The sequence below is a fragment of the Rhinatrema bivittatum genome, chromosome 8 (assembly GCF_901001135.1).
Source record: "Rhinatrema bivittatum chromosome 8, aRhiBiv1.1, whole genome shotgun sequence".
NCBI lineage: Eukaryota > Metazoa > Chordata > Amphibia > Gymnophiona > Rhinatrematidae > Rhinatrema > Rhinatrema bivittatum.
This window is the reverse complement of record NC_042622.1, coordinates 15,997,130-16,019,422: the sequence shown is the minus strand read 5'-3', so window position 1 is coordinate 16,019,422 and position 22,293 is coordinate 15,997,130. Positions and strand designations below refer to the sequence as shown.

General features: G+C 42.0%; 1 long non-coding RNA gene across 9 annotated transcripts in view; it reads left to right on the top strand.

Moving 5' to 3' along the window:
* LOC115097152 overlaps nucleotides 1-21,486 on the top strand; it is a 60,062-nt gene extending 38,576 nt beyond the window's left edge. For 8 of the 9 annotated variants that reach the window (XR_003858227.1, XR_003858225.1, XR_003858220.1 and 5 more), the window contains 3 exons: nucleotides 8,452-8,554; nucleotides 20,247-20,486; nucleotides 20,896-21,486. This is a non-coding gene — a long non-coding RNA (uncharacterized LOC115097152). Of the gene's footprint in view, nucleotides 1-7,667; nucleotides 7,966-8,451; nucleotides 8,555-20,246; nucleotides 20,487-20,895 lie in introns of those variants that run through there. The other variant, XR_003858224.1, reaches the window with a different exon arrangement.
* Nucleotides 21,487-22,293: the final 807 nt, after the last annotated feature.

Below are 22,293 nucleotides of genomic sequence, written 5' to 3'. Positions count from 1 at the left end.
TAGGCGTATCTGTTCGCCTAATTTTAAGCTTGTGCATGCCCAGCAGTGTAAGTCAGCTTACAGATGCGCAACTACCTGCATTTTAAAACAAGATGTGCATCCAGCCAACGACCAGTTTCACCAGTTCATTCACCAGTTTGCCCAGTGTTCAGCTAGGTCTTCCCAACCCGTTACCCCAGAGCCCTCAAACCCCTCACTGATGCATGTAAATGTTTTGGGGGGGTTTTGAACTTACACCTCCTCCATAGTTACGTGGCACCGGCCCTTGGCATGTGCCCAGGCGTGTAGGTACTTGCACGCATATCTCTTGGTCCTGCCCTGGAATGCCCCGCCCTGCCCATATCACACCGATGAGATATTCGTGCCTTGGCACATATTCCGATATGAGATATTCGTGCCTTGGCACATATTCCGATGTGAGATATTTGTGCCTTGGCACTTGTGCGTGCATCTGCCCGCTTTATAAAATCGGGTGGATGCGTGCTAGTGCTAGATGCTTGCCCATCTCCCGATTTTTGGCACGCAACCAGCTTTTAAAATTCACCTTTAATTGCACAACTCTGCATTTTTTAGCATTAAATCTTACCTGCCAGACCCTAGACTGTTCCTCAAGCTTTGCTCGATCCCTCCTCATGTTTTCCACAGCTTCCTGGCTGTCTACCCTGTTGCAGATTTTGGAATCATCAGCAAAAAGACAAACTTTTCCCGATAATATTTCTGCAGTGTTGCTCACAAAAATATTAAAACGAACCAATCCAAGGACCGATCCCTATGGCCATACTAGTAATATCCCCCTCCTCAGAAAAAACTCCATTTACCATTACCTTTTGTTGCCTCCCACTCAACCATTTTCCAACCCAGTCAGTCGCTGTAGGGACCGTTATTTAAGGGTTTTATATATCGACATTCATCAGGGATATCACATCGGTTTACAATAAACGAGAAACTACGCTTAAGATGCGCTCGACAAGTAACACGAAAACAGGTACATACAAAGCCATTAACAGAATAAATGTCTATATGCCTATAAGAAATATGTATAAGACTAAGGGTATTGTATATAAAGGTAACTTGTGTACATAGCACTAGATTTATTTACAATAACTTACAAAGTTGCTTATATTGGGAAAGTTCCAATTAGTTAAAGGCAATAAGGAGAAGTGCGGTTGAGGGGAACATAGACGAGAAAGGATTGGCACAATGAGAAGCTTGGATATAGGGAGGGGCAGGAAGGAAAGGAAATGAGAGAAATTACACATGTATCAGGATTGAGTCAAAAAATATGGGACATCTTATGAGGATGAAACCAAGGAAGATGCTGGGTGAATAATATGGTTAGGATTAGGTGTAAGTTTGCGTGAACAGCCGCGTCTTTAGTTTTTTCTTGAAGATTGTTAGGAGTCCTCCTGGCGTAGGTCTACGGGCATTTTGTTCCATAAGGCGGGGCCGGCTATGGAGAGCGCACGTGCTCTGGTAGATGCCAGGTGGTTGTTTTTAGGGGAAGGTGTGCGTATGGTAGCAAGGTATTGGTTTCTGGTTGGTTTAGAAGATTCGTGGAATATTAGTGAATCACTGAACCAGTTTGTCTCAGGATTGTGGAGAGCCTTATGTACGATAGAAAGGGTTTTATATTGGATTTGGTATGCGATAGGAAGCCAGTGTAATTCCTTAAGTATGGGTGAGATGTGTTCATTTCTCCGCGTGTTAGTAAGTATCCGGGCAACTGAGTTTTGTAGAATTTGTAGTGGGTGAATGGAGTTTTTGGGTAGGCCTAGGAGAAGTGAGTTACAGTAATCAATTTTAGAGAATATTGTAGTTTGTAGCATTGTACGAAAGTCTGGAAGGTGGAGTAAAGGTTTTAATTTCTTTAGGGTGTGTAATTTAAAGAAACATTCTTTCAGGGTGGTGTTAATGAATTTCTTAAGGTTGATTTGGTTGTCTAGAATGACCCCTAGATCTCGTATCTGTTGGGAGAACGAGATTGGTAGTGATAGGGAGTGAAGCAGGGGAAGGGCATTAGGCTGACTCTGTGGAGAGATAAGCATAATTTCGGTTTTTGCCGTGTTAAGGGCAAGGTGAATGCTGGATAGGAGTTTGTTGATAGACAGTAGCGTAGATTCCCAGATGTTCAAAGCTTTAGGGAGGGTGTCACATATTGGGATAAGTATCTGCACATCATCTGCATAAATATAGTGGGGAAGCTTGAGATCGACTAGGAGGTGACAGAGCGGTAGGAGGTAAATGTTGAAAAGGGTGGAGGATAGAGAGGAACCTTTTGGGACTCCTTGGTCAAGGGGTATTGGTTTGGACTCATGGTTTCCGATTTTGACTTTATAGTTTTGATTACTGAGATAGGATTTGAACCAGTTGTGGGCAACACCTGTTATTTCAATTTCGTTAAGTCGCTGCAGGAGGATATTGTGGCTGATTGTGTCAAAAGCTGAGGATATGTCTAAGAGGGCTAGGATATATGATTGTTTATTTATTTTATTTTATTTATTTATTTCTTTTATATACCGACATTCGATCGAGATATCACATCGGTTTCCAGATAACTAAAGGAATAGGGTGGTAACAGCCCTATTTTACATTATAACATGATAATAAATATAACAAGTTGTAACAGAACTAACAGGAATATATGGAACATTAGACTATAGTATATAACATATGTACATAAATGGCTTGTTGATGAGGATAAATTATGGTAAGGATGGCAGGGAGGGTAGAGGGGGGGAGGGGAGAGAAAGGGATGGGTGGGAGGAAGGTAGTGATAGGGAGGGAAAGGGTGGGGCGAGATGCTTGTGTAGGGGGCATGGTGTGGTTGGTGCATTTGGGCGGGTTATGTGTCAGGTGGGAAAGCTTTTAAAAATAGCCATGTTTTGAGGTGTTTTTTGAAGACTTGCAGTGAAGGTTCGTTTCTGAGACAGGTGGGGAGGCTGTTCCATAAGGTGGGGCCCGCTATTGTTATGGCTCGTTTGCGGGTGACATTGAGGTGTGCAGCTTTGAGATTGGGGACGGCTAGGAGGCCAGTGTTGGTGGATCTGAGAGTTCTTTGAGTGGGGTAAGGTTGTATTCCGTTGTTTAGCCAGTCCATTTTGTTGTTGTTTATTTTTTTGTGCATGAGGGTGAGGGTTTTATACTGGATTCTTTGTGTAATGGGTAGCCAGTGGAGTTCTTTGAGAGTGGGTGTGATGTGAGAGGATTTTTTGTTGTTAGAGATGATTCTGGCGGCAGCGTTCTGTAGAACTTGGAGGGGTTTGATGTGGATTTCTGGTAGGCCGAGGAGGAGGGAGTTGCAGTAGTCGAGTTTTGAGAAGATAATTGATTGGAGGACTGTTCGGAAATCGTGCTCTTGGAGAAGGGGTTTGAGTTTTTTTAGAGTCTGAAGTTTGAAGAATCCATCTTTGATTGTATTGGAGATGTGTCGTTTAAAGTTGAGTTGGCTGTCAATTGTTACGCCTAGGTTTCTTGTGGACGGCGTGAGTGAGGTTTGTGAGATTTGTGGTACTCCCGGGTTGATTGAGCTTCCTGGGTGGTCAGAGGGGGTGCACATGAGTGGATAGGAGGGACGGTCATCGTGGATGTGGATGATTTCTGTTTTGGCTTGGTTGAGACATAGTGATAACTGAGATAGTAAGTGAGATAAATTTGAGCTGAGTTTGTTCCATTTTTCCATGGTGAGTTGAATGGAGTTGTTTATGGGGAGTAATATTTGTATGTCGTCTGCATAGACGAAGTAGGTGAAGTTTGCTTCTGAAAGGTATTTGCATAGTGGGATGAGGTAAATGTTAAAGAGGGTTGATGATAGGGAAGAACCTTGTGGGACTCCATGAGTGAGGGGCACTTGTGAGGATTCAGATGAGTTCATCTTGACGATGTAGGATCTGTTTGAGAGGTAGGATTTGAACCATTTGATTGAGGTGTCTTGGAGACCAATTTCTTTAAGTCTGGTGAGGAGTGTTCTGTGATTGATGGTGTCGAAGGCGGCTGATATATCAAGAAGTATCAGGAGGATCGATTTGCCTTTGTCGCGGCCTCTGAGGATGGTATCGGTGAGGGAGAGGAGGAGGGTTTCAGTGCTGAAGAGTTTTCTGAAACCATGCTGTGCAGGATGAAGAACATTATAGGTTTCAAGGTGGTCTGTGAGTTGATTGTTGACTGTTTTTTCGATGATTTTTGCTCTTTTTGTTCTTTATCTAGGTCTTTAATGAGACAATCTGACAAGGAAAAGAGGAGGGTTTCAGTGCTATGGAATTTCCAAAATCCATACTGAAATGGAGAGAGTAGGTGGGAGTCATCAAGGTATTCAGTGAGTTGCTTTATTGAACGTTTTTTCCAGAATTTTTGAGATGAAGGGGAGGTTTGAGATGGGGCGATAGTTAGACAGGTCGGTGAGGTCAAGCTTAGGTTTTTTCAGTATTGGCTTGACTATTGCTTGTTTGAGGGGATTGGGTACTAGGCCTGAGATGATAGAGGCATTTATAATATTGGCTGTGGGCTGGGCTATTACGTTAGGGATGGAGAGTAGGTGTTTAGTAGGGATTGTGTCAAAGGGGTGGGAGGATGGTCTGGATTTCTTAAGGAATGATTCAATTTCTAGAGCAGAGGTGTATTCTAAGGAGGTCAGGCCTTTGGTGGGGGGGGGGGGTTGGAAGGGCTGGGTAGGCTTCTTGTGAGTTTTGATTGGTTGAGGAGGAGGAGGGGAATTGTGTAAGCAGTTTATTGATTTTGTCTTGGAAGTATATTGCGAGTTCCTCGCATTTGATTTTGGCTACTTCCTCTGGTATAACTGCAGGTGCTGATTTGGTTAACGAGGCAACGTAGTCATAGAGGGCTCACGGGTTGTATTGGAATTGGTGAATTCTGGTGGAGTAGAAATCCCTTTTGGCATTATTTAACCTTTCCCTGTAGCAATGTAGGAAGGATTTGAATCGGGAAGGAGTGTGGGGGTAGGATCTTTGCGCCAGGTCTTTTCTATTTTTCTAAGACTATGTTTCATGTCTTTTGTGTACCAGGGTTTTTTTTATTGTGCTGTGAGTTTATTTGTCTTGATTGTAAAGGGCAGAGCTTGTTGGCCACAGTATTTGTAATGTTGTGCCATGATAATAGGGCAGTTTCTGCATCCGACAAGTCTAAGTTGTTTAGTAGGGATGTGAATCGTTTTTTGACGATTTAAAATATCATCCGATATTTTTTAAATCGTCATTAATCGTTAAAGAGTGCGATACAATAGAAATTCCACCGACTTATCGTGAAAAAATCGTTAATCGGGTTAGTGCACACTAACGGGAGTTAGGACACAACCTAAAAACGCACCCCGACCCTTTAAAACTGCTCCCTTAGCTGAGGTGAGGCTTACTGGCCTAGTTTCCAGCCTCCTCTCTGCTCCCATACTTGTGAAGCGGAACTACCACCGCTCTTATCCAATCATTCGGCACCACTCCCGTTCCCAGGGATCTATTGAACAGTTCATGTAGCAGACCCGCCAGCACATCTCTGAGCTCCCTCAGTATCCTGGGATGAACCTCACCCGGCCCCATGGCTTTGTCCACTTTCAGTTTTCCCAGCTCTTCCCATACATTCTCACCTGTAAACGGCATTGAATCTATCCCACTGCCATTCATTGCCTTATCTACCAGCAACGGTCCTTCTCCAAATACAATAGGGCAGATGAGGGATATCAACCCAACAAAAACCAAACCTCTCCACACAGTCGTATACAGTGCTACATAATTTTAGGAAGAAATGGAGGGAAAAAGCCTCAAAAAAAGCTAAGGTACCGCTCAAAGCTGCTGCAAAGCAAATATTTCAACCAAAGGGTCAGAGGAAACTCCAAATTTACATTAGATGTAGAAAAATCCAAGATAATTTTTATTTCATTTCATTTTAAGTATATAAAAAAACCAGAAACGTTTCTGCTCTTAGCAAACAGAGGGCAGTGTATGGGCAGGGTCAAGAAGTACCCACAGAAGTTCTATTTTATGAGAGAGAGATGCGTACAAACTATCAAACTCATTCGTGCACTTTTACACCTGCTAATTGATCATGCAACTGAAACTGGACTCGTCTGCTGTCCGCAATTTGTGGGTGGGAGGTCTGGCTGAACTGCTAGGGGTGCAGGGTGAAGGGCTAGAGGGTCTGGGGAAGGCAGCTAGAGCAGAACCATGCAATGGCACCTGCACATCATATCATATATGTGGACGGTTCCCTGGACCTTAAAGATCGGAGAGAACCCCCCAGCCCACAATTAAGTCGCTTTGCGACTTCCGTAGAGCAGGAATTACTGGAACATTGCTGCACTAATTGGCTGCAGTTGGCTAGAAGAAGGGATGGAGAAATAAGGAAGCAGCCATGCGAAGGCAGATATTGATCATCCGCGGTACCTTTCCATGCAGGTGATCTCTTCTTCTAATTGCACTTTAACTGCCCTGCAGTTGGTGGAGAATGGTTCGTGCTAATTTATTACAGACAGTGTTAAATTAAATGGGGCAGCGGGCGTGACACAGTTGCTGCTGACGCTGCCCTTGTTAAAATATGAGTTTACATTACGGAGGGGGTAAGGACTGGGGGATCAGAGGGCAGAGGGTTGAAGGTTGAGGGGGAGAGAAGCGGAGGATCGGGGTGGGGAGGTTGTACATTTACGTTTGCTTGTCCCAGGTGCTGCCTTCTTATGGTTCCTCACTGGATTGCAGGAGAAGGTATTTAAAAAAAAAAAACAAACCCCGGCATATTGCATATTACATAGGTACTGTATCTATTTAAGAGGTCTGACCTTTATGGTGTACTCATTTTTCCCGACTGAACCTTGATACAAAAGAGGGTAGAATAACCTCTTGAGAAAAGTGTCTTTAACAAGCTATTCAGTGCCATTAGATCAGAAGTTTTACAAAATCACAGGCTTTCAGCCAGTGCCTTTGATTTGTAAAGAAGTAAAAGAGCCTGACCCTTTTTATTAAGATGAGCTGAGAGATAATGCTGAGACTGCCGACCTTCCTGTCATTCTAACTTTTAAGTGATCATCCTGATTCCCAAGCCTCTGGCAGCTCTCCCATTATCTGCAGAGGGCACTGGCTAGGCCTGTTTACCAATTCACTAAGGTCAATAGCGGATGTTGTGGCTCTCCAGTTCCTTTTATTGCCATAAGTGGTAATTAGGGATTGTTGCATTCAAATCAAGCTTGATCGGTTGATTGAGTCGCTTGATCAGGCCTTGATTTAGCTTATTCCATGCAAGCTCATGAGCAAGGGCCCAGCCTTCTCTCTGCATCTCACGTTCCTCCATGCAGGGGGAGGCACAGTAAACATGGGAAAGCAGGTCCTGTGCAACCAGGAATACAGGATTGCCAAGAAGTAAGCTTTGCTCGGCAGACTGCCTTGATTATATTTAAAATTGCAACAACGGTGATTCATTGAAGCTGCCATTGAGTGTGACATGATACAGACGATGCGTTACCTTTCCATCCTTAATATTTAATTTGGAAATGAATTTTGGGTATCAAGTTCAAAGGGCTGTTTTGACTGAGAGAGGGGAGCTAAGGGTAGGCTCCGCCTGCCTGCCTGTCCACTCTTTTCTCAGTATTTATTTTCTCTCTTTCTGTAGCACTTAGCCTGCTACAGTATAAATGCGATTTTCCCTTAAAGTAGTTTGACATGCGCGCGCTCTAAATGTGTCTGGAGCCCAGCGTGAGCGCGCTGTGCCCTGCCCTCTCCCGTTTTCTCGGGCCCTCTGTCCGTCAGAGAATTAATAAGAGGAGCCGCAGGTTGGTGTTACCGCGACCCCGCGTAATCGGAAGGACTCCAGTCACCGGCTGCCTCTTGAAATAACGCCCGGAGCTCGCATCTGCTGACTCCTTGAGCACTGTTACCGTGCTGGATCCATAATAATGATGTTTTCAGATAATTAATTGGCATCTATGCTGGCAGCATAACATTATCGGAGCATTTTTAGGATAAGAACTCGCAGGTAATGTCTGTTTGTTTTTAGTGCAGGTTTCTATGGCAATGGGAGTAATTATTACCAAATAGCACTTTGTGCTGCTAATTCTAGGTAATTAGTGCCATGAAATGAAAAATAATAGCGTGGAGGAGAGGGGAAATGCGGCATGAAAAGGGATCAGTTAGGTACTACTTTCTACCTTTCTGTATCATGGAGACGGTTTGGAGGAGGTGGATTTTTTTTTTTTAATTTAATTAGAACAATTCCCAGGTTCCTGAGGTCCAGGGCCATTAAGAGGCCGCGTATATAGGAGTCACTGAGTGCTCACATCCTGTCTGTGCTTCTGCGATTGAATTATCTACCGCTAGGACTATCAAATCCTACCACAGACTTCATTTTCTTGTGGGAGAATTAATGAAACGGAAGGGAGGGGGGGAAAAGCCCAACAACAAACACCAGCTCTTCTTTCACTGAGGCACAGGAAAAGCAATAAAGTATTCTTTTTAATTTCAGCCTGGTGAACCATTTGGGAGACACTTAAGGAACCTGCATTTAATTTGAGTGGCTCCAGTCGAACATCCTACAAGGTTTGCAAACTCCAGAAATGCAATAGCAGGTAATTACTCAGCAGAGATGGCTTTCATTAAAACTGAAATCCGAACGCCAAAAGAAATTTAATGTCTGCTAAAATGCGCGCTTACTGTCAGTGGTGCCTCACTTCTGGCCAACAGCTGCCAGAAAGCACTATGCAGGAGCACTATGAAAGGTGGAGGCGTTTATTTCAGCTTCTGATTACAAATTAATACAGAGTAAGCAGGCGACTGATTGAACTTTAAATACAAATATTACAAATGCTTTAGAAGATGCTGGCATTGCATTCTTCGCTTGTTTTCAAACGCAATGGAAGTTTCCTGTGTTGATGGAAGTTCTTTGCTGATTATTGCTATTTCATGTGTAATGTTTGTCATTTCAAATAAACTAAAGGAAATAAAATAAATTACAAATGAAATTTTAAAAAAAATTTCAAAACAAAAAAAATATATTAGTGCAGATGAGAAATGGATAATGGCAGATAGTAAGAATCTGGAATCGCAATTTTTCAGTGCAACTTCACATCTGTTTCTGCTCTTCAAAGGGGAATCTGATAACTGCATTCATCTATAATGAATGTCCCTTCACCATAGTAATGTATCCACAGCTGGAAAAAATATTTTAATGCAAAGACCAACATGGCCCGCTGCTCGATTTATGATCTATCTGTGTCCGTCACAGATTCCTGTGAAGGTCAAGTTCCTCTGTATACAGTTATCTCCCCTCCAAGTCCTTCCCTACCTGTATCTCCTATCTCGACATGTCTAATAGCTGCGCGTGGCAACGCACAAGTACTAAGCCCAGTCATGCATGTTAAACCCACAATGAGGAGCTGCTCTGATGGCGTCATATGTTCGAGCAGGAGTGGCCAGTTCTGGTCCTCAAGGGCCACAAAGCAGTGGGGAATTCAGGATATCCCTAATAAGTATAGAGGAGATCGATTTGCATACAACTGAGGCAGGGTGCATGCAAATCTCTCTCGCGCATATTCATTGGGGATATCCTGAAAAGCCCGCCTGGTTTGCGGCCCTCCGTGCCTGTGTCCGAGAAACCTGCTCCTCACTGCGACAGCTTTATGATCTGAAGGAGACAGGCAGCGAGAGGGCTCCTGTCGCTGCAGGAGCGGGGAGGAGTGAAAACTAAACATTGCAATGAGAGTTGCGCTCAACGCCGCCTCCCATTGGGTCAGAGCTGACTCAGCGGCACGCGAGGACCACTGACCAGCAGGTGCTTCAGGCATCCGGTGCACCAGTAAACAAGATTATTTCTTCTGATGGGAATGAAAAACATTTTGCATCAAATTAAAAAAAAAGAAAGAAAATTACGAAAATCAAAAGCTTTATAAAATCTGAAAACTTGCCAGTTTTATGAGAAATCATCGCAGTTCATGAAGATCAGTTCAAATGGGCAGTGTCTTCGCCTTCTGGCTGCAGACTGAAGGAAAGGTCTTAAGCACTGCAAAACGGCATGTTGTAAGTAAATTATCAGCTTGGGCATCCTGAGGGGAGGAAGTGTTGCCCAGGCAGAGAGAGAGAGAGAGAGAGACACTAGCTATAAGGCCCTTATAGTGCGTAGGTATTTATACCTCTATATGAGGCCCACCTAGTACCTCGAGGTGAGGTTTTAGGTAGTAGTGTTGGGGTTAGGGGCCTCTTTGACATTGAGAATGAGACATATGAACAGAACAGTGCACTCTTGTGAAGATTTGATGTCCTTTGGAGTGAGGAAACTCACCCAAAGATGAGATTTGTACAATGTTCTCTCAACCTAGCTTGATGGACTGCAAAGCCAGCCCACTTGGCCAGAAATCCCACCCCAATCTCCTCCCCTTTGATAAATGACCCCCCCAAGACAGTAACTTTTAAACAGGCACGCGGGGGGAGCACATGTGCACGCGTTCGTCAGCCCAACCAAGGGACGCGGCCATTTTATAACTTACGCACGTATATGTGCCAGCCCAACATATATCTGTATCTCCCGGTTTTGGCACACGCCGGGTTTTTGAAATTCACCTTTAAGTGCGCACATAGGGGTCGATTTTATAACATTGCGCACCAACGCACGCATGTTTTTAAACCTGATGGCCGCACACACATGCGCACCAGATTTTAAAATCTGCATGTGCAGGTGGCCTGTGACCCCTGTGTGCAGGGGAGGGGGGGGGGTGAATTTTGGCAAAAAATGCACGGCGACTCAATCTGGAGTGGTCTGGGAGAGAACTTTCCTATCCCTAACCTTACCCTTCCTGCCTCTTCCTCCCTGACCCCTAACCAACCCTACCTATTCCTAATTTTTTTAAATTTTAAAACTTACTGCTGCCCAGGAATGAAAAGTAATCTCCGGGCACCGGCTGGTTGCTGGCACGCGCTTCCCCGGAACAGTGGCTAATGGCGCTGCCCTGGCCTGCCCGTCCCTTTTGCAGGTCCCGACACTTCACCGTTTAACGGGGGCTTACGTGCGTCGCCGGGCTATGTGTGCAGTGCGTGCAAGGCCCGGCTACACGCGTAACCCCTGTAATTTACACCCTTTTAAAATCAGGCTGATATTTTATATGTGCATATTCAGCGGCTTGGCTGTGCCGCTGAATATACATTGTGACTTAGATGTATTCGTTCTAACTGGCCTACACAGCCAGCTTTGACTATCTACCCCAATAAGATTACTTACGTACACATTTTACTACATTTGATATACCGCAAATAAAATACATGCATAATTCAATCTCAGACAAAACATGCAACTTATGTTTTCGCCCCGATGCAATTTTCCAAAAGCTAGTTATGATGGGTGTTTGTTAGTATCTCGTTTGTTTTTATTTTATGTATTTACTTACTTTATTTAATGTTTCTATCTATATGAAAATCATCTTTGAGTTATATGATGGTTTAGCATTCTGGCAAAGTCATTTCCATTTCTTTTTTTTTCATTTTTGGCCACCACTCACTCTTGTGGGGTTGAGCAGCCTCTCCTGTTTGGTTTTTCCCGTAATTTTAAATGACCTCTAGGTGATGAAGAGCTGACTATTAATGTGACTTAGCTCACAGAGTCACAGAACTCGGTATTAAGTTTCTAGTTTATTATACACAAGATAACATGCCAGGAGTTCATAGTTTAAGTATTTCAAGGCATTACTATGAGTGGATTTAGGGATAGGATTTAGTTACAGACCACCTTAGCAAATACAAACGTCCTTTACTTGTGGGAAACATCCATTATTATTCATAACATACAGAACTCATTTTTAAAGAGCTTGATCGCATATTATTTGACATTAAAAAGTTCCTTTAGTTTATTGAAGTCAGATTTAAGTTTGCTGGGATGTACATAGAGATGCAATAAAGAAACCTGGTCTTGATAGTAATAAATCTAATATCCACATGAAAAGAACCGCCAGGCAAATCAAAAACTTTGTAGGACTGTAATGAGACCATCATCTAAAGAAGCTTGCGTTAGGAATGTGGAACAGAGTCCAGCTCACTCATTTCCTTACTGTTGCTTCAAAGCAATAATCATTAGTCTCTATTTTTCAATAAATATTTTTTCTAATACATATGAAAAGAATGAAACCGTATTTATCTCAGACTCAAAGCCAAACTGGCTACATGCAGTTCAAACATCCATAAGCACAATTTAAACATCATCCTTAAAAGAAGCCCCTATTGGGCTTGGAATGAGTTAGAAAGAAACAGACAATGTTGAACCATGGTTGCTCAAACCTGTTTTGTGGAAAGGCAGCTCTGATGTTCTGCTAAGTGTGTCTTAATCATTCGTTTCATCCTTCTCACATAGATTTTCAAATGATTGAATAAACAACATTAGAAGAGGTGCAGTTGTTAGTACTGATCAGTTTGTGGATTTTGCCAGTGTTGGGATCTTGCCACATATCACTTATAAGAGTTTGTGAGCAAAATGAGTGCTTTCTACATGGGGAATAGCAACAGACAGGAGACCCTCCTCTGTTAAAACAATAGATGCAAATAAGATTTGACCATATTATTATGAATCAGCTCCTATGAAGGGAGGAGTTAGCAATCTGTAGGTTTTACTCCCACCGAAGGGAGGAGTTAACAATCTGTTATGATCTACTCCTCAAGAAGGGAGGAGTTAGCAATCTGACATGCTCAGCTCCTGTAGAGGGAGTAGTAAACAATCTGTTAGGTTTTAGACTACGGAGCAGCAATCTGTTATGAATCTGTTGCTGAAGACTCCTGATGGGGAAGGAGTAGCAATCTGTTACCAGCGGAGTGCTTGGAGAGGGCACTCAGCTGTAGAGGAATATAGATAGGTGGATCCTTGGGCCGATGGCAGATGACTGCGCCCCCAGGAGGATATCCTGAGAGGGACCACCGGCTAGGCTTGGGTACGGAGACGGACATAGATAATTCTTTTATTAGACAGGTTAGTAGAACCACCAGAGGTGGCAGTAGTGAGCTGATATGCCCGGAAGGGCTGAAGTCCCTCAGGTACTGGAACAGCGATCCCAAGGTTGCTGAGCTGTAGAGAAACTATAGATAGTGAGTAGACAGGGTGTACTGTGTTCATAGCCAGAACTGGATGACAAAACTCACATAAGGTCTTTAGGAAGCTCAGTAGCTGGAAAGGTTTAGGCCCTCAAGGAGCGAGTACCTGGTTCCAGGGAAAGCTCTGAGAGAGCGATGGTAACTCACAAAAGTCTGTATCTGCGATAGCTTCCAGGCAGGAGAGAATCTTCAGAGTGTTCAGGAACATGGGCCTTCGAGGAGCGAATACCGCTTCCTATCTGCAGTCTGAAATAAAGTAAAGAGAGCGAGGCCCCCGAGGAGCGGGTACCCCTGGTAAGTCCGAGGAGGCAGAGTAGCTTACGAGTAAAGCCGAAGCAATCCCCTTGCTAATTCGATTTGTTAGCGAATACTGAGACCTTTTATATTGGAAGCGGATGACGTCAACTCAGGGGGATGCCCCCGAGGTTCGCGCCCTTGCTGGTACATCAATCGGAGCACGCGCGCCCTACATCAGGCAACATGGCGGAGCTGCAGCGTTGAGCCGGTCCGGGGACGCTAGAGGGAAACGGCAAGAAGATGCCGTGGCATCTAACCGTCCATCAGACCCGGAGAGAGTTGCCACAGAGGTAAAGAGGGCGGAGTGAGGGCGTCGAGCAGCGACAGACGCAACACATATAGACTTTGATATTTTATCCAAATGTATGCATAATTAAAGGAGGAATTTTAAATATCTCATGTAACTTCAGCATATGCCAGTGCTTATAATTCAAGGATGCAATCGCTTGAACTCTTAAAGAGTATCTCATTACACATTCTAGACGTGATGGTGTCATTTCTTTATTATAAAGTAATAACCATTCTCTATGTGCATTAGACACACTCTTGTATGCTTTCTTAATTATATAGAACTGATATCGTCTTGTCAGTAACAGACTGCAAAAGTCATGAACATGAATGGAGAAATCAGATTTTTCTGAGTATATACGATGAAGGGGTAGGAATTGTCCTTCTGGTAAACTGGAATGTAAACTATATGGATGGAAGCTGTCAAAACTAAGAAGGTTTTTTTTCGATGGGCCTTCTGTAAAGAGATGTTCCAAGTTTTGATGATTTTTATAAATCAAATGTCCAAAAATGATATGATATGATTCATGATACTCCATGGAAAAATTTTAAATTGTTAAAAAAAAATGTAACCATGTTAAAGTTGTAAGTGATCTACTCTGATGTACAACAAAAGAAAATGTCATCTGTGTACCTAGTTAATCATCCAATAACAAGCATTCTTCATTTGAATACAGATATATAATCCCCAGTCAAAATGGTATTCAAATGCAGGATGATTATTTGCATAACATTAGTGTCTATTTGTAAATGTATCACACAGTTATCAACCTTTTTATAAAGGACCTTCATAACATCCGTGCCCAGTATCAACTTTACTTATTATGAACCTTCGGTCTCAGCGAATCATATGTAATCATTGGTCCATATCAATGTCTATTCTTATAAGCATGCACATTTAACAATAAAAGCAGCACTTTCCTTCTTCTATCAAAGACACTATACCTGCTCTTTCAAATTGTGCCCAACATGGTACCATATCTCATCGACTGCTTCAGGGGCATTAAAATATTATTTTAATGACTTTTCATATTGAGTAGTATTCATTAAAAACATAATCATTGGGTTAGTAAACCAAGTTCTAGCATATTACTTTATACATGTAAATTATGCACTAAGAAATACATTTTAAATTTGCAGTTCCCATTGTTCAAACTCACACTAGGAATGCCAAGTGTAAGACACACATATGCACATGCCATATCCCAGGCCTTCTCATATTAATGAGTTGTTTAGTAAACTACACCGTAGCATTAGTTGTTCTTAAAATAATGGTGGAACATTTTCTTAATGGGCCAATCCAGTGCTGACATGTCATACTGATATATGCTTGAATACAATGTAAAGAAGACAAATCAGAACCCCAGGTTTGTATCTATCAAAATATGCCCCACTCTATCTCTCCATTAAAGCCATTAGGCATAATTGACTCTTATCTAAAGATCCATTCTTGTTCCTGACGTGTTAGGATCAAATCCCTATCTCCACCTCTCCAATTCTTTTGCACATCATCAAGCACCATCCATCTGATGTCTGAGAACGCATGCGTTTCTCAGTGAAATGTTGCACCATGGGAGCTTCAAATCGCTGTTATTTTAGGCAACTTTTATGCTCAATTAAGTGGGTTCTAACTTTGCATTTAGTTTTCCCCACATTCTATAATCCACATGGGCATATAATGAGGAGTATGCCTGGAAATGCACCACGAATGTACTCTGACAATTCAAATCTGGATAGACATCAAAAGATCATCCCGTTAGTGATATCACCTGGCTCTCTCAAATCTGTGATGGACAAAATAGTCTAGTACTGCATTCTTGTGTAGATATTAATGTGATATCTGAAGTGACAGGATCCAATGTTGAGCAACTAATCACATCTTTGAGATTCTTACCTCAGAATAATGCAAAGAGGGGGAAGTCCTGACAACAAACATAGGTTTGTAACATCTGCCAGTGGCTTCTAATAATCTGACAGATTTGAGATGAAATAAGTGTGTGCTTCATAGTGCATGCCTGTCGGGTCGGTGGTTCACATTTGTATTCAGACAACAACAATTCCCGATTATTAAACAATGTTCCGCGATAAGCTCCACCCCGATCTAGAAACCGTTGCCTTTAGACCATTGTGTATCATTGTTTACCTAGACCATAGATAGAAATGCTGAAAAAAAACAAACCCCAAGGAATACAAATAAGATTCTTCAAAATGAGCTACGTATAAATTAGTGACATCTGGAGCCATCATTACTCCAATTACCATGCCATACTTTTGTGAGTAAAAAGATTCTTGAAAAAGAAAATAATTATAACAGAGAGCAATCTTAGCTAATCTCAAAATTAACTCAGTAGGAATTCTATGAGGTCTGGGATTGGGATGGGCTTGTACTATCTGAATTGCTTCAGTTTGTGGAATGTTAGTATAAAGGGACTGAATGTCCAAGGAAACCAGGAAAATGTGTTCCATCTTAAATTGAGCTTCATAAAATATTCTAATCTCTAATGTAAGACAAATACTCAACAAATGTAAGACAAATAACCAACAAAAATTGCTAAGGGCCCTACAACTGAACCCGAAGAAGATACCATCATTCTTCCTGGAGGCTTACTTAAACATTTATGAATTTTTGGGACAGTGTGTGCAGTACAGTATTGGTATTCTAGGATTTCTAGGTGTTAGAAACTACATCTCTTTTTTCGTAACAAAATCTTCTTCCTCCACACATTTCAGTTCAGACAAAATAAGGTGGATCAAGACTACAGTGAGATCTGAAACTAACCACTCAAAATATAGTCCATTTGTGATTTGTTGTTCAATCTCAACTACGTAATCATCCCAATTTTTGTATAACCACTCCGCTTCTTCTGTCAGCAGGTTTTATAATAAGATTGTCATTACTCCATAGTTCTTTCGGAGCCTGAGTCTCAGTTCGGGTGTGATTATGAAAAGGTCTCACTGGTTGTTGTTCTAAAACAAATAAATCCTTAAATATTAGATCAATGAAAGTTTTGATATGAGGGTCAACTGGTCCTGGAGAAATACAAGTTGACCTAGGTTGAACAACTGATGACATCTCAGGTAATGCAGATTTTTTTTATTTATTTATTTATTTAACATTTTTCTATACCGACCTTCAAGGTTGAATACCATATCAGGTCGGTTTACATCGAACAGGGGTAGATCAGTATAACGTAACATAACATAAGGAGCAAATTTTGTGGTAAGAGACAAGAGCAGAGAAGCAAAAAGTTACATAATAACAATGGATTAAAAAAAAAAAATTTACTTGTAGCAATTTAAAAAAATCTATGGAGATCCACATGGCTTAGAAAAGGATCATAACAGTAAAAAGGCAAAGAAGAGAGGTCTGATTTGAGAATCTATTCTTGAATTCATGTAAGAGTCTCACCATTCAAGTTTATGACAGTTGATCCTGGTGGAACTGTGATCTGGTATTTGGTTGCAGCCAAGGTGGATCCTGAATTTAGAGATCTGGATATCATCCTTGCTATGTCTGTCAAGTGCATGGAAAACCCTGGCCTGTATCTGAAAAAGATTCTTGTAGCATAAAGAACACATTGTGTGACCTGGGTCAAATCAATCCAGAGAATGGAAACTTGTCCTTCAGCATCAGTGAAATAATTAAATAACCATTTTATAATTAGCCTGGTTCCATTACAAACCCTCATTTGAGGTTTAAATGTGGAACGAGTATGACTAAAAGTTCAATTTAACATTGCAGTTGGTATGATTGGTGTTCCTGAGGGAGTGGGACCATGGAAAAGCTCCAGATGAGAATCTCTGATCACTCAACATCTAAAAATGTATTAGAGATGTACAGACCCCAAAATTTCATTTTTTAAAAATTTATTTTGGTTTGGTTTGTTTGGCAACCATAAAACAAACAAAAAAAAAAAAAAAAAGAAATGGGGTCCATCCAGCCCCCTAGACCTTCACTGCTGCTTTCTGGGGTATTTTCAGGACCTCTGATCCTCCCTACCCCCTCCAATAATCTGGGGTCTACAGGGCTGGGCTGATCCACACCCATCCACAGGCTCCTCTGCCCCCTCACTTCTCCCTTAAATGAGCCGTAGCCGGGGACATCCCCTTATTCCTCCTGAAATCCTAGCCAGCAGTGCAGTTCAGTCTTACCCACGCCCAGCCACTTCCAGCATTGCTCTGACAACAACGTTATTATCGGATGCTTCTAACTTAAGTTTTCAGGGGAGAAGGGGTGTCCAGGAAAGGTCCAGGAGGTTCAGTAGAGGTTGCAAGTGGGGGATAGGATAGGGCTCAGGAGAAGGAGTAACCCAAACTCAACACACTAAGGCTGCTTTTTTTTCCTATCACCTAGACAGATGGATTCAGGACCAGTGGCTTACGCACCTCTACCAACAGATGGAGACAGAGCAAGCTAACGTCACAAAGTATATATACATCTGCAGTGACATCAGCCTGCCAGTATTCTCCATCTCCAGCAGAGGGTGACGTGCATTTCCCTACTGGGGATTGCTTCAAAATTTAGAGAAGAATTAATTGGAGATTTGAGTTGCCCTGCTTTCCTGTGGTGATACGTAATGGTGTCCCGTCCCCCCCAGTTGAGAATTCCTGAAGTGGTCCCTCAGATGAGTGTCTTGGTCCGGTAGCTGGTTCTTCAGCTGGCATGGATTTAACTGAATTAAGCATCTGAAGGCAGCGGGTGCAGGAAGCTGAGCACAGCCAGAGACCGTCTCTGTACTCAACAAGGAAGGCTGAGCTCAGGTAAGTTTAAAAAAAAAAAAAAAGTCAGAGTAGAGGGGATGTTGTAGGACTTCTTCCGGTCTCCGTGCTCGGCGCACCGTTCCATCGTTCATTCCTACTCCCGTGGGGATTGAGAGAATGGACAGCCCGGGTGGGCTAGGCCCTGCTGTTAGGCTTCTTTCTGTGCACTGCGTAGTAGGCCATGGTGGCGTTTTCGCACACTTTTTTTCTGCACGTTCAGCTGCCCTCTACAGCAACATCGGTGCACACAAGTGCATCCAGCTGTGCGTCCGAATTGTGTGCCCAGTTTATTTTGGGTACGCTGCCTGTACACACATTCTGGCAAATATCGGTTGTGCGCCCAGGTTTGGCATGGTGATAGTGCACTTAGTTTTGCAGAACATAGACTTGGGATGCCTAAATTTGTGCACATAAAAATAGTGTCTTTAAATTTTTTCAGCTGGACACACATCTTCAGTCACCTGTTAAGCGTACTGACGGGCTAATGGCACCGGTGGCTAAGAAACCTAAGCGCCTTTCCCTCTGTGCTGTCATTCGGGCATCTCAGCCTGGAGTGCCCTCTAACTTGTGCCAAAGCTGCTTAGAGACTCAGGGAGAATTATCTTCCTCTGATTTTACTAAGCTTGGTTCTTCCCAGCCTGATGAGGGCCTGGTTAAGGACATAGTATCAAAATACAAGAGCCTCGCGTTTCCACTGAAATGACACGAATCCAAAAAATCAAGAAACTCCAAAAAAAAGAAAACCTTCACCAACAGGACCTTTATGAGATATTTTTATAAGCAATACTGTGAGCTTATTGAAATATATTTATTTAGATAAAACACATCAGCAAGCCTTGAAAGAGTACTCTTTCTTAATTCTGGGTTGCCCGGACCTTTACATCATCGGTTAAGTTACCATCAGACGTTGATTGTAATTTATTTTCCACTTTAGTGGCGCTTTGTTAAACTAATTCTTACTCTCTTAATTGTCCTGAATTGTAATCCCTGTTCTTTGTAACTTTCTTTTCTTCTATTTATTGGTTTCCCCTGGCTTTGCTGTAAACCGGTACGATAAGACATTTGTCTTGAGCATCGGTATATTAAAAGTGTTTAAATAAATAAATAATAAATATGTGCAACAAGATTTTTTTCAGTCAAATGTTTTGTGTGTGCATATAAAACTTAGATCGTAGAGCTCTGACAGTAGGATCCAGACTCAACATGGGCCAATGTTATCTGTTGTTATTCAAGTTTTTGCTAGTCTGTCCATAGTTGCTTTTGAAGAGATTACTGGCAGGCTGATGTCACTGCAGGAGTATAGATACTGTGACATCAGTTTGCTCTGTCTCCATCTGCTGGTAGAGGTGCATAACCCGCTGGTCTTGAATCCATCTATCCGCCTTAAGGAAAAGAAAATTATCAGGTAAGTAGTAACATCTCATTGGTGGGTTAGCAGGGCATGGGGGGTATTAGGTATTTGTCGCAATTATTTGAAAGTGTTTTGTGCGTGGGAGGCTGTGGAATTGGGCCTGAAAAGCAGAAAATGTTTTTGATTTCTTTTTTTTTGGGGGGGGGGAGGAGGGGACACTTAACCGGCTGTAGCATTTGAATGTAATCAATCAAGGTTAAAATTATGTGGGTTATTCCTAACCAGTTATATTCAAATATAGCCAGTTAAGTTTAAAGTTATCAGCTTAAAGTAGCTGGATAACTGTGTAAATTCAGCAGGACATTTATCCCATTGAAAATTTCTGATACCTTTTCTGAATATTGGCTTCACATTTGCTAGGAGGTGCACAGCTGTTATGTCTGTGTTTGCCAACCACAGAGAAGAAGTAATGTGCCGATTGTGTTATCCTATATAAATAGGCAGAGAATCGTCAATGCCGGGACAGAAGGCGAGAGAGTTTGGTGACTGTACCTCTTCATGCATTGATAAAATGTCAACTGAACCTGAAAGTCAGAAAGCCAACGTAGTACAAGATCATTTTTGTTCCTCTGTGAGGGAAGAAGTGAAGAGTCTTCCAGTAATTCCCTTGATACACGCAACCTACACTGGAGAGCTTCCACTACGGTGCTACTTTGACACTCTGAACATTACGGCTCAAGGTACATTTTTAACTTCTGAGATGTGATGCTTCTAAAATAATGCACAGAAATATATTTTAATTTGTAAGTTTTACAATGAATACAAAGCACAAGCTTAAAGCAATATAACAGAGAGATGCCACAAATGGAAAAATACATGCATAACCCGTTAAGTCAAGGCCCCAATCAAGGATTCCAATAACCAATGCTTATCTCTAATAACTGAGAGAAACAGAAGAAAAAAGTAGCCTAGCAAAAGTTCCACTTTCAAGACATTTTATATAGGTAAGGGCAGTTTCTAAATAAATTCGGTAATTAGAGGACCCTGCCAACGGGGATCTAAGTTATTTTCTCACATCAAGAAGAGCGGTGAGTCGAGGAGGATCAAAGAAAACTCATTTACTACATTGATTTAACCTTGCCCTTATAGGGGTTCCTAAGGAAAAATGAAGCCCCCCCCAACTGCAAAATGGCAGGACGCATCAACAAGAACTGCTCATGCCTCTTTTGGAGCGTCGCACCTCGGTGGCATGATCCAGAGGCTGCTTCCAGAGGTCACAGCCTTGAGAATCCAAAGCTTGACGGTAAAATGGGCCATAGCACCAGAAATAAAAGGCCTAAGGAAAGACTCGCAGCCGACCCCAAATCTTCAATATGAGTAAAGGAGAGAGAGCCAAGTTGGAAGGAAACTTCAGCTGGCCGCCATCTTGCAACCCAAATTTAATATTTTTATTCATTTTTCGGTTTGTTTGTTTAATTTTGTTCTGTTTATGAGAAACAAAATAAACCCCATAGCAAAAAGATTTCAGATCAGTATTACAATCTCTTGAACTAAATTCTCTTGATTATTGCAACATATTGACTTACTCTGTAGCAGATGTTCTTTTTCTGGACTGTCCAAAGAGATGTTTTTTGTATTTGTTACACAATTTTTAATATGTAGGGTATTCTTGTAAACCGCTATGATGGTTTGAGTAGCGGTATAGAAATATGTTTTAAATAAATAAATAAACCATTTGTATCTCAGCCTCCCCGCTAATTCAACCCATCTATTGCAAGTTGCACAAAACTCAGCTGCAAGGATACTTACTAACCGGCTCAAGGCTTAGGGGTCATATTCCACCAGAATTATCAATATTACAGTGGCTCCCGATTTCTCAAGGGACTCGTTATAAAGTGTTGACACTTATCTAGAACATCATTCAAAGGGACTCATGCCTGGTGAACTTCAAACCTCTGACTATACAAGCCCTTCAGACACCTATGATCAGCAAATAAATGCCTATTAGAGGTCCCCACTGTTAAAGCTGCAAGGCTCGCTCTCAGCAGGAACAGAACTCGATCAATTTCCAGAGCGCATCTTTGGAACTCTATCCCCAGAGCAGTTAAGATCTGCCCCGACCTTAACATCTTTCAAAACAGATTTGTAGACCTAACTTTTTTTTTTTGTTGTTGTTGGCTTTTAACATCTCATAAAGCAGATCATGAATTATTCTGTAAAGTCTTCTATCCAAAGTGGATACTTTTTATTTTTGTGTTATTTTTAGAATTTGTCCGTTTTTTAATTGTATATGTATTACTGATGGAATCCGCCCCGAACTACTATTGTAATGTGTGGAATATAAATGAATAAAAATGAAAATTTAATTAAAAAAAAAAAAAGGGAGCCCCCTTCCCCCACCACTAAAAACCCCGATCATGACCTTTAACAATTAGTGCTCCCCTGTGCGGCTCTTCCCCTATTCCCATTTCATTGGACAATGAATGCACGTCCCTACCCTTCGTCAATATTTCCATAATCTTAAAATAATCTACAACAGGGTTCTAG